This window comes from Trifolium pratense, linkage group LG3, assembly GCF_020283565.1.
Source record: "Trifolium pratense cultivar HEN17-A07 linkage group LG3, ARS_RC_1.1, whole genome shotgun sequence".
Taxonomy (NCBI): domain Eukaryota; kingdom Viridiplantae; phylum Streptophyta; class Magnoliopsida; order Fabales; family Fabaceae; genus Trifolium; species Trifolium pratense.
This window is the reverse complement of record NC_060061.1, coordinates 15,042,149-15,054,279: the sequence shown is the minus strand read 5'-3', so window position 1 is coordinate 15,054,279 and position 12,131 is coordinate 15,042,149. Positions and strand designations below refer to the sequence as shown.

The 12,131-nt window shown below is 40.1% G+C and overlaps 1 pseudogene; it reads right to left on the bottom strand.

Moving 5' to 3' along the window:
* The window catches only part of LOC123912783, a 73,854-nt pseudogene that overhangs the window by 55,063 nt on the left and 6,660 nt on the right, over window positions 1-12,131 (bottom strand).

Below are 12,131 nucleotides of genomic sequence, written 5' to 3'. Positions count from 1 at the left end.
GAGAGGCTATCCCTCGCGGTAGTTGTCACAGCCAGAAAGTTAAGGCAGTACTTTCAAAGCCACCAAGTAGTTGTTAGAACAGATTACCCTATCAAGAACGTCCTCCGAAAGCCAGACTTGGCAGGAAGGATGGTAGCGTGGTCCGTGGAATTATCAGAATTTGACATCACCTTCTCGCCTAGAGGGGCCATTAAGTCACAAAGACTAGCTGATTTTGTATTGGAAATGTCTACTCCGCCAACAACAGAGAAAGCGGCGTTTTGGACACTCTCAGTTGACGGGGCCTCCAATGTGCGAGGAAGTGGAGCCGGAATAGTACTGGAAGGACCGGATGGCGTTATGATAGAACAATCACTACGTTTCGCCTTCAAAGCTAGCAACAACCAAGCAGAATACGAGGCTTTGATAGCAGGAATGAAGTTAGCAAGCGATATGGAGGTAAAGGAGCTAAGAGCCATGAGTGATTCCCAACTGGTAACCAACCAAGTATCAGGGAAGTTTCAAACGAAGGAGCCGCAGTTAATCAAATACGTGGAGAAGGTGCAAAACCTAGCTAAGCATTTCGATTCGTTCGAATTAGTTTATGTTCCCCGCGAACAAAACATGAGAGCAGATCTATTGTCAAAGATGGCGAGCACCAAAAAACCAGGAAGCCATAGAACCGTTATCCAAGAGACCATAAAAACTCCCAGCATCAACGGGGAAGAGGTAATGATGGTAATAGAAGAAGAAGACTGGAGATCGCCCACTGTCCGGTACCTCCAAAAGGATGAGCTCCCTAAAGAAAGGGAAAAGGCTTTTAAATTGAAGAAAATGGCGGCATGGTATTCAATGATAGGGGATAAACTATACAAAAGGGGATTTGCATCCCCCCTCCTTTTATGCGTCAGTACCGAAGAAGCCAAACGCATCATGACTGAAGTACACGAAGGATCGTGTGGCAGTCATATCGGTTCAAGAGCATTGGCAGGAAAGATATTAAGAGCAGGATTTTATTGGCCAGATATACATGATGATACCGCCATGTATGTAAGAAACTGTGACAAGTGTCAAAGACACGCCAACCTGCATCACGTTCCGGGGGAGCCACTAAAGTCAGTGTTATCCCCCTGGCCCTTTTTCATGTGGGGTGTAGATATCGTGGGTCCGTTCCCAGTTGGCTATAAACAAGCGCGATGGATCATCGTCGCCGTGGACTACTTTACAAAATGGATTGAAGCAGAACCGGTATCCAGCATTTCGGCGGAACAGGTAAAAATCTTTTATTGGAAGAAAATCATCTGCAGATTTGGATTGCCCAAATACATCGTATCCGACAACGGTACACAGTTCGCCAGCGAAAAGGTCGTTGAATTCTGTCGAAGCAAAGGAATCAAAAACACCTTTATATCAGTGGAACATCCACAAGCTAACGGACAAGCAGAGTCAGCAAATAAGGTGATACTAAGAGCCTTAAAAAGAAGGCTAGATAGCAAAGGCGAAGCTTGGGTAGCCCACATCTCACCCATCCTCTGGTCGTATCACACCACTCCCCAATCCTCGACAGGAGAAGCGCCATTTACAATGGTCTATGGTTCAGACGCGATGATCCCGGTGGAAATAAATCCTCCTAGTTGGCGCAGAGAAACCACGACGCAGGAAGAGAACGACAGAGCTTTGGAAGAAAACCTAGACATGATCGAAGAAAGAAGAGAAAGAGCGCATTTCAGAGAATTCGCCATAAAGCAAAGGGCCGCTAGGCGTTACAATACGAGAGTCAAACAAAGAAGCTTTCAAGAGGGCGATTTAGTGTTGAAAAGACCTATGGGAAAGGATAAAGGAGGAAAGTTCGCAGCAAACTGGGAAGGCCCCTTTCGGGTCCAAGAAGCTTTCGAAGGAGGAGCATATCGTCTAGAGACCATGGAAGGAAGAATCCTCCCCAGGACGTGGAACGTAGCAAACTTAAAGTTCTACTACAGCTAATCGCAGGGCATCATGTTACTGATGGAAGAATAAGTAAAACCATTCTCTTCTTTTAGCTTTATTTTTAATGATGTATAAGAACCGTTTTCATAAATGAATAAAAAGACAATGAGACACTCTTTTCCCCTGTTTTAACTGGGGTTTTTATCGAGGCTCATTGAATTTCAAAATTCTAGTGGTTTATATCTTCTTGCACATGTCAAAATATTTGCGTCAACCTGATTAAGTTACGGGCTCTGAATCAATAAAAATGGTTATCTCAAACTTGAGCTCTGAATCTTTATTAAAGATCAACTCAGATGTGAGCGCTGAACCAAAAACAAGGTTGCAAAGCCTTGGCGTTACCTGTAAGTCTTACGAGTTGGGTACGTCAGAAAAAGAAAAATTAAAAAGGTTGCAAAGCCTTGGCGTTACCTGTAAGTCTTACGAGTTGGGTACGTCAGAAAAAGAAAAATTAAAAAGGTTGCAAAGCCTTGGCGTTACCTGTAAGTCTTACGAGTTGGGTACGTCAGAAAAAGAAAAATTAAAAAGGTTGCAAAGCCTTGGCGTTACCTGTAAGTCTTACGAGTTGGGTACGTCAGAAAAAGAAAAATTAAAAAGGTTGCAAAGCCTTGGCGTTACCTGTAAGTCTTACGAGTTGGGTACGTCAGAAAAAGAAAAATTAAAAAGGTTGCAAAGCCTTGGCGTTACCTGTAAGTCTTACGAGTTGGGTACGTCAGAAAAAGAAAAATTAAAAAGGTTGCAAAGCCTTGGCGTTACCTGTAAGTCTTACGAGTTGGGTACGTCAGAAAAAGAAAAATTAAAAAGGTTGCAAAGCCTTGGCGTTACCTGTAAGTCTTACGAGTTGGGTACGTCAGAAAAAGAAAAATTAAAAAGGTTGCAAAGCCTTGGCGTTACCTGTAAGTCTTACGAGTTGGGTACGTCAGAAAAAGAAAAATTAAAAAGGTTGCAAAGCCTTGGCGTTACCTGTAAGTCTTACGAGTTGGGTACGTCAGAAAAAGATACAGCAAAGAAAGGCGAAATTGTCAACACCGCCAGAAGAAGCTTACACACAACCAAAGCAAGGCGATTCATTATAACGCCAAATGACAACAGGTATAAAGTATTTTTAACGATTCACAATTATTATAGAATGTCGAAGATATAACCGGTGTAGGGACAAAGTTTCCAAGGTGAGAATGACAGAAGGCATCACCTCACAACGTAATGCAAAATTCATCCGCAAAATTATGAAGAAAGAAGATCATTGTAAATAAAGGGATTAATAGAAACCCAATAAAGGGTAAATTGTTCAGGCCACAAAGGGGCATACAGAATAGTTACAAAAGCCACATAAGGGCAAAATTTAATCTATTACAACAAAAAAAAAAAAAGTCATTCACTGAGGAGGAACATAAGGGACGAGCTTTCCGTCAACTATCTGCTTCATTGCATCGGCCTCGCCCAGGCGCTCAGCATCCAAATCAGGAAAGAGCAACTTGACCTGCTCGATCGCAAAGGCGAAGCCTTCATCATATTGGTTGACAGTACCGCCTCATCCTTCTCCTTGGAAAGCTTAGAAAGTTTCTCGTCCTGAGCAGCAGCATTCTCTTTAAGCTTGGTCTCAGAAGCGGCATAGCTTTCTTTAATCTTGGCCAGCTTCTCCTCATACTCTTTCCTCAGCCTCTCCGCCTCGCCCTCCCTTTCTTCCTTCAACTTTTTGATGTCATCCTCCAGCTTCGCCTTAGTTTCAGAATACCTCTTCTCAATATCAGCGAGGTTATCATCAACCATCTTCACTTTCTGCCTCGCCTCCATAACCTCTTGCTCCTGGCGGTTTGTCAACAGATAATTAAGGAGAGTACCCTTGACTTCATACTCTAAGGCTTTCTTCCTCAGGTCTTCCGTCGAAGTGTTGGTGAAGCGAGTCATGTCACCCACCATGGTTACTCCTCTCTCAATAAACTCCAGAGGATCGAAGGAGCTCCAGGAAAGGGACGCAGCGGCTTCAGCGTCTTGAGAAGGAGGCTGAGAAGAACTGGAAGCCGCACCTTTGCCCTTGTCGGCACCCCCAGCATTTTGAGTAATTTTCTCTAATTTTTGTTTTTTGGGAGGAGGAGGAGCAACACCCTCGTTTCCCTCCGCTTCAGCAGCCGTTTTCCCAGGGATCTCAACACGGATCCGCCCTTCATGCTTCTTCTTGCTTCGCCCTTCCTTCGCAGCAGCTTCCTCCACTTGCAGCTGCTTCAACGGATCAATTACAGTAGCAACAGGTCTCGCCTTCTGTTGGCGAGCCTTTGCCAGAAACGCCAACCTTTCCTCATTCGAGATAGTTCTCATTCTCTCTACAAAAACAAGGAAGGCAAAGAAATACAAGTTAGTAACGAGGCGAGATCAACATTAAACAAATAAAGAAAGATACAAATTTACCACTTACGCAAATATTCTTCCAAGGCGCCACTATTACCCTCACACCTAAGAACGTCAGCGGTATCCATAAGGGCATAGGAATCAAGGAAGTTGACGGTATCTTGCTCAAAATCACTCAAAGCCTCAAAGATGGCTCCCTTGATAAGCCTAGGGTTTTTGGTCCAATAGAAAGGAAATAAAGGATCCTCAACCTCATCATACATCAGATCAGGAAATTTCTCATCATTGCGAACCCGAAAGAAAGAGTCTTTGAAGTTTTTGAAATTGGAGGCATATAGGCTTAGGAGACGACGGTTGGGTTGACTACTAAGGGAAACTAGAGATTGAGGTTTTAGGTTCTTTATTTGGTAAAAAGAGAAGAAAACACCAACAGAGGGATCCAGGTTAAAACCTGAACACATTACCTCAAAAGCTTTTATAAAGGCCCAACTATTAGGATGGAGTTGGGTGGGGGCGACATTAAGAACCCTCAACATCTCCGCCTGGAAAGAAGTGAAAGGCAGCCAAATATTGAGGGGCTGGATCACGCCAGTATAAAGATAGAAATAATCTGGCGGGGTAACATTCTGGAAAAACACGAACTCGCCCTCCTTGACGGGCTCGGTTATAATCAAATCTTCACGAGGAAGGGAATCAGAGAGTTTGACAGCTTTCCTAAAGCTCCTCACCATTTCCACACTAGTATACTTTGAAGAAACTTCCATGGTGACTGGAGTGTAGTCAACAACGACCAGATCTCGGCAGGGGTTCTTCCGCTTTCCTGTGAAAGAGGAAGGGGAGATTATGACGCAATCACTGTCATTACTACTATCACTACTGCTATCACTATCACTACTACTACTCCCAACATCAAAACCCCACAATTCCGAATAAAACCCCCGGCTATTAAGAACGCCGTTAGCCCTAGTATAGTGGGCACGAACTTGTTGCGCCCACTCGAGATAACTAGGAGAAGAAATAGGAACTCTCCCCTCATCCTCATCTAGCTCCCTCAAAATAACCATTTGTCCTAAACCTAATTAGAAAAATTAGGGTTCCTACTCAGAACAGTCCTAATTAACGAAAAGAAGAAAGGTATAAAGTGAAATACCTTATGAAACGGAGGAAAACTTAGAAGCAGGGAGATAAAAGTCGTCTTAAAATGGAGACCGTTGAAAACCTTTATCAAGAGAGTGAAGAAGAGAGCGTAAACTGGATCGGAATGGGAGTAGAAGATTTTGCAGAAGAAGTAAAGGGAAAAGAAAGAGTAAAACCCCTATTTTAAAGACTTTATTCCGAACAGTTAATTTGAAGTTGTAAGGTTCATCGTCAGATCACGTACGTGTCAAAGCGCGTATCTCGAGAATAAACCTTAGAAGATTTATCGTCAGATAACTAAATACGACGCCTACAGGCGGGTAGAGTGGCGCCCTTAATAAAACGATCACGCCAGGACTAATTATCCCGCCGGATAAAAAGATTGATTCACCTTTGGGGCGCAACAAAGATATCCATAACAACGCCAAACGAGAAAAAGCCAAAAATCAAGGAAAGACAAGACATAAAGTAATGCATTCTACTCAAGGCAAGAAAGAAAAATCTTTATTATTAGCAGAAAATGGAAAGTACAACGAAGAGAAACCAAGGCTACATGGAGAAATCCTAAAATCCTATCAATCAGACTCCGAATCCTTTTGCACAGGCCCAGGGAAAGTCATCTTGGATTCCACGGTGACCCGGGACCCCTCTTCTTCACTGGACGAGGAAGCACGAAGCTCAGGAGGAACATAGGTCTCCAGAAACGAAACATAATCCTCATCACCACTACCAGAAGCGGAGGTATCCGAGGAAAGAACGATAACCTCCACCTTTTTGACATCCTTAGACCTTCGGGAGCGAGCGGAGTTAGAGGTTGAAACCTCAACTCTTTTCTTCCTCCGCTGAGGCGGAGTACTTCTAGCAACAGGTTTTTTCGCATTATTATTTTCCATCTTAAAGATTCAAAACAAGATGATAAAAATTCGAGTTTTGAGCAGGTGATATTTATAGTCAATATTTAACCTTAACATCGTTATTAACGGTAGTAATAAATGCTTGAACGGTTGCAACCACCGAGTTTTGACCATCTCGAAAAATGTCACTTTTACGTTTCCAAGAAGTCAAAATTTGACCCATTTTAGTTATTAAAGACTGCAAAGGAAGGCGGTACTAAAAAGGACAGAAGAGCAACACATAAGTAAAGGAAATTGCTTAAATATTCAAATTCGTACAAAAGAAATACAACGGAAGCAAAGAAACAGAATAAAAATAACAAAGATCCCAAAATCCGGAAGCAAATTACAAATACTAGAAAGAAAAGCACAAAACGGAAAGATGAGCAAACAAAAGACTTCATGGCATGGTAGAACTCCCCAATTCACCAGCATCGGCAACGGCGATACGGTGCATTTCCTCCAATGCCCGTTTCACCCTCTTCGCCTTCACCATATTCTCGTCAATAGGCTTCAGATCCTCTCTTAGTTCGCTTTGTTTGTCCAGAAGGTCCACCAAAGAATGGCGCCGGGTAATCAACTTAGCAATGTCATCCCTAATCTCGCCTTGAAGAGCCCTCTTCCTCTTCACCAGCGGCTTCATCTCCTTATTCAGCATCGCCAGACGATCATCCACTCTGCGCTCCTCATTGAAGCATATCCCCAAGATCTCCTCTTGCACACCCATAGTCTCTTTTGTAATCTCTATCTGGCTGTCAACAGCTTCAGTGACTTCGGCGTGGCACTCCTTCACATTTTCCACAGCGATCACAAAGGATGCACTATCCTTCACTTCCTTCTCCAGACGCAGCACACTGTCAAGAAAACGTTTCTCTTCCTTGGTCAACCTCCAGCAATAATCATTAAGTTCTTTGACAAACTCCGAGAATTCACCAAAATCGTCCATTAAGTCCTCCGTACTCAGGTTCAGCGTACGGCGGAGTCGTTTAATGACGGGGGAAGCAGGAGACTGACCACATTCAAAGGGAAGGCTTTTAGGAGACATACTGCAGAAGGAAAGCTTTCAAGAGAGCAGGTGAGAATGTGACGAGTTGATTCTATCAAACACTCCATTTTATAGAGAAAATATCCCATCGTGGTATCAGTGAATGGAGAAGCGGTTGACAAACATGGTCCAGGAGTACAAGAACGTGCGCCAGAAAGTGGGGAGGAACGTGATGAAACTCTTCCCGCGCTACAGGTTTTAGAGGGAAAATTCGAACCCTACTCAAGCACTTCATTCCTTTGGACCTCGTGCTTGGGGGGCTGTGGACTGGGCAATGGGCTTAAGAAAATATCCAGTAAGCCCAATTAGAGTAAAAAAGGATTATAAGCCCAAATCAAGTAAACCCAAAAATACCCAATAGGCGATTAGAAGCTAGGGCGTGACCTGCAACTCTAAGGCGACGCCAAAAAGGGTGGATTCTGTGTTACTGAAAATATCTTCTCCTTCCTTGTATCAACCGCCATAACTTGGAGACCAAGGTTCTCATCCCTATTTTCACGCCATACCACCGAAGAAGATGCTAAGGACCGGATTTTTAGGAACCCTTGCTTGGAGAAGAAGACTAGAAGCTCTATAAATAGCTCCATACTCTCATTTGTAAAGGGGGGATTTTTCTGACTTATTAAACTCCCAGGGTTGTTGGGATTGAACTGAGTGTAATCACACCATTTGATCAATAATACAAACCCCCTTGTTTTTTACCAGAACAGAAATTATGTACACAAAAAAAAAAAATGAAATTTGTGTAGTTGAGGTTTATAAAATATAAAAAGTATTTTTATTTTTGACAATATAAAAAATATTGTTTTCCTCCATACAGAAAGTTACTTTTTTTGCATAACCGTTATTTTATTTTGAAAAATTTGTCATTTTAGGGTGAGTTTGATCTACTAAAAAATAAGGAATTGAATATGACAATTTTACTAAAATTATTTTAGTTGTACCGTGTTTGACATTAAAACTGTTTTTAGGACTAAACAAACTACGGACCCAAGAACTAAATAAAAAGTGAAATTTTATTCTTCACTAAATCACATGATAATTTTTTATCCCATGCACAATCACATTTTTTTCCACCATTGTACATGATCAAATTTATTCAATAATACTTAAAATGTTTATCCTGTGTTATTGGATATTTATCTTTTGCAAATCAAATGAACCAAGATTTCCCCTGCTAAAGTATTTTATGTCCATCACGTAAGATGATTTATGCAAATCAATTACTATTTAATGAATCTGAAAAATAAAGTCACTAGGTTTGGTCTAGTGGTGAGGGGTTTGGGTAGTATGTTATTGGTCATGGATTCGATTCCCACTCATTATAAACAAAAAAAAAATGAATCTGAAAAATTAATTTTTATTTATTAGAGAGTAAGATTTTAGTGCAACGCCATCATCCAATAAGTGAATGCAATGTAACCACTAAGTTTGGTGCTATAGTGAGGGGTTTGGTTTGTATGCATGAGGTCCTGAGTTCGATCCTCTACCTCCGTGTAAATAAAAAAAAGGGCTTGTCTAACATGTGCAATATTGCACATGTTAAAGCAACTAAAAATAGTAAATTTTTATTGAAAAACAATAATTATTTATTAAAAATGAATCATTTAATATAAGCTACACAAGTTTCAATACAAACTTATCATTTTAAACTTCTTAACATGCGCAAATTTGCACATGATAGAAAAATTCATAAAAAAAAAATAAGCGACTGCAATGTGACTGAGATGAAAAACAAAATTAAACTAGCTGGTGGTTGCATTGTACGCCGAGTATTTGCACATATAATTTGAACACACATAAAAATACCAAATAATTGTTTTAAAAAAAAAATAAGTATTTTCCTATATCCTCAAGAGCTTGAATACTTATCCACAAGTTTCTTCAAATCATGTATTGCCAAACTCACGGTGACAGCATTTTACCATGAATGCAAACAAAAGCTTAAAGATTTACACTTATCTATAACAAATAATCACAAAAAAAAAAAAAAAAGACGAGTAATCACGGACAGGATGATCAAACAGGATGAAAGTTTTTCGTGCAAATACTTTCGAAACTATTAGGCATTTCCATATAAGAATCATCTGCAGCAATTTAATGTACACAGCTGATATATAAACATGAGTCAATGAGGCTTGGAGCTTTCAACTTAATTTCGAGCAACGCCAGTGTCTCTAAGGTTATTTAAACTATCAACATTGCTTTGCATTTTAGCCAAATGCTTCTTCCCATTTAGGTGAGGTGAGAGGCCGCATCGGCCTCACAATGAAGGACAGAATTACAGACTAAGCACATTAATTTGGAATTATGTATCCTAACAGGCTCAGACAGATTCTTTAGCACCTTATGATGCATCGCTACTGTTCCCTTCGACCCTTTGTTAACAAGTCCATCTCCATTCTTGACACTCGAATCTAACTTATTGCTAAAACTCTTCTGTTTTACATCCTCTTTGGACTGATAATTTTTCAGCTTCTGCAGAGCAGCTTGCTTCTTTGCTCTCAAAGCTGCTTCACAACTATCTCTGTGTTTCCTCCCATTAAGGTGGGAATTTAAGTCTTTCTCACTTGTAGCTGTTATCAAACACAAAGCACAAGTCCACTCTTTCTGTACTTCCTTGTGCGTAGTACTAAGAGGAAGCTTGCCACCAGCTGTGTCACTGTCTGCTGTTCCTTTAGTGACTGATGATGCATTTTGACTTGTCACAATTTTAGGCATAAAAGGAATATCCTGCAATATCCAATATTATCATAGAGATGAAGTACTTCATATTAGCTGGCTCAATATGACTGGAAGAATGCACATTTTTTGAACATTTTAAACATATAACTATGTTTCAGATAAGTGTGATATCATTATATATATTATATACTTGTTTGTAGGTTTAAACCTTTCACAAATGATCTTGAAGCATGCCTCAAGTCAAAAAAAGTTAATTGTTCCGTGGAGATTTCTATTGTGAGTGAGTGAATATGAATGAAGCCTTACTTGCTTTGTAACATGAACTTCTTTTTCCTCAATAGCCTCCAAATCTTTGATGTCTTTGTGTTCTGGTTGGAGTCTTATTCCATTTGTCTGCACAGTAAGCTCCCTTATTAAGTACTCTAAATGTCAACCATGAGATTGGGACAGGTATATTGACTCACACAATACAAGAACTATGTTAATGTCACATCTGACTTAGCATCAAAACTTTACCTTTAGTACTTCTTTATTATCGGTAGCGATGATTTCATTTGTCATTTTTGCATTATTCCAACACATTGTGTTCTTCAATGGAGAAAAAGAAAGAAAAAAAGAAAAAGAATTAGCTAAAATTTTCTATTGTCTGCACAAGAAGCTCACTCATTAAGTATTCTAAATGTCACCATGAGAATGAGACATGCAACATTGACACATACAAGAACTATATTAATTTCACAACACTTAACATAAAAAATTTACCTCAAGTATTTCCTTATTATCAGTAGCTATGGGTTGATTTTTCACTTCTGCATCCTTTTGCTTCTGCAGAGCAGTCCTGTGTCTCTTCCCATTAAGGTGCATAGTCATGCTTTTCTCGCATGTAATTGTTAACAAACATAAGTCACAAGTCCACTGTTTCTGCACTTCCTTCTGTGTGGAAGCAGAACTTTGAGGAACCTCTCCACCAGTTTTGTCACTCTCTGCTGTTCCTTTGGTCTCCACCGTGGCTGAATCTAATGATGCATTTTGACTTGGCTCAATTTTAGGCATGACAGGAATATCCTGCAACATCCAAATATTAGCATAGAGATTAAGCACTTCATGCAACCGTCCCAACATAATTGGAATAATACACTTTTCTTGAACATTTTCAATATATAAATATGGTTAATGGCTAATACTAATGCATACAAGGGAAGAGGATAATTCAATATGAAGAACTATACTTCAAACAAGTGTGATATCCTTAAATGTACTGGAAAGCCTAAACCTTTCACAAATGACCTCTTAGCATGCCATAAGTCTAAAATTTTAATTTGTCCTTCGGGGGATTTCTATTTTGAGTGAAATATGAATGAAACCTTACTTGCTTGGTTTCATGAATTTCTTTTTTCCCAACAGCCTCAAAGTCTTTTACGTCTTTGTGTTCTGTTTGGAGTCTTTCTCCATTTGTCTGCACAAAAAGATCTCTCATATCATGTTCTTTTAATTTTTTGAAATATCCAATATATCAAAATATAGACTTAGCCCTCGAAAATCCAATTCACAAACAAAGCCTAAATGTCACCATGAGATTGAGACAAGTAGAATTGACTCATACAAGAACTTGTAACAAGAACTATATTAATTTCACAACACTTAAAATCAAAACTTTACCTTTAGCATTTCTTTATTACCAGTAGCTATGATTTCATTTCTCACCTCTGCATCCTTTTGCTTCTGCAAAGAAGCCCTGTGTTTCTTTCCACTGAGGTGGGAATTCCAGATGCTCTCGCTCAGTGCTGTTACCAAACATAAAGCACAAGTCCACTCTTTCTGCACTTCCTTCTTTGTAGAAGTAGAACTCTGAGGAACCTCTCCACCAGCTATGTCACTATCTTCTGTTCCTTTGGTTTCAACTGTGGCAGATAATGCCTGTGGACTTGGCTCAATTATAGGCATGACAGGAATATCCTGCAACATCCAAATGTTAGTATAGAGACCAAGTACTTCATGCAAGCCGACCCAATATAATTGGGAAAATACACATTTTCTGAAATTTTCAATATAAAACTATG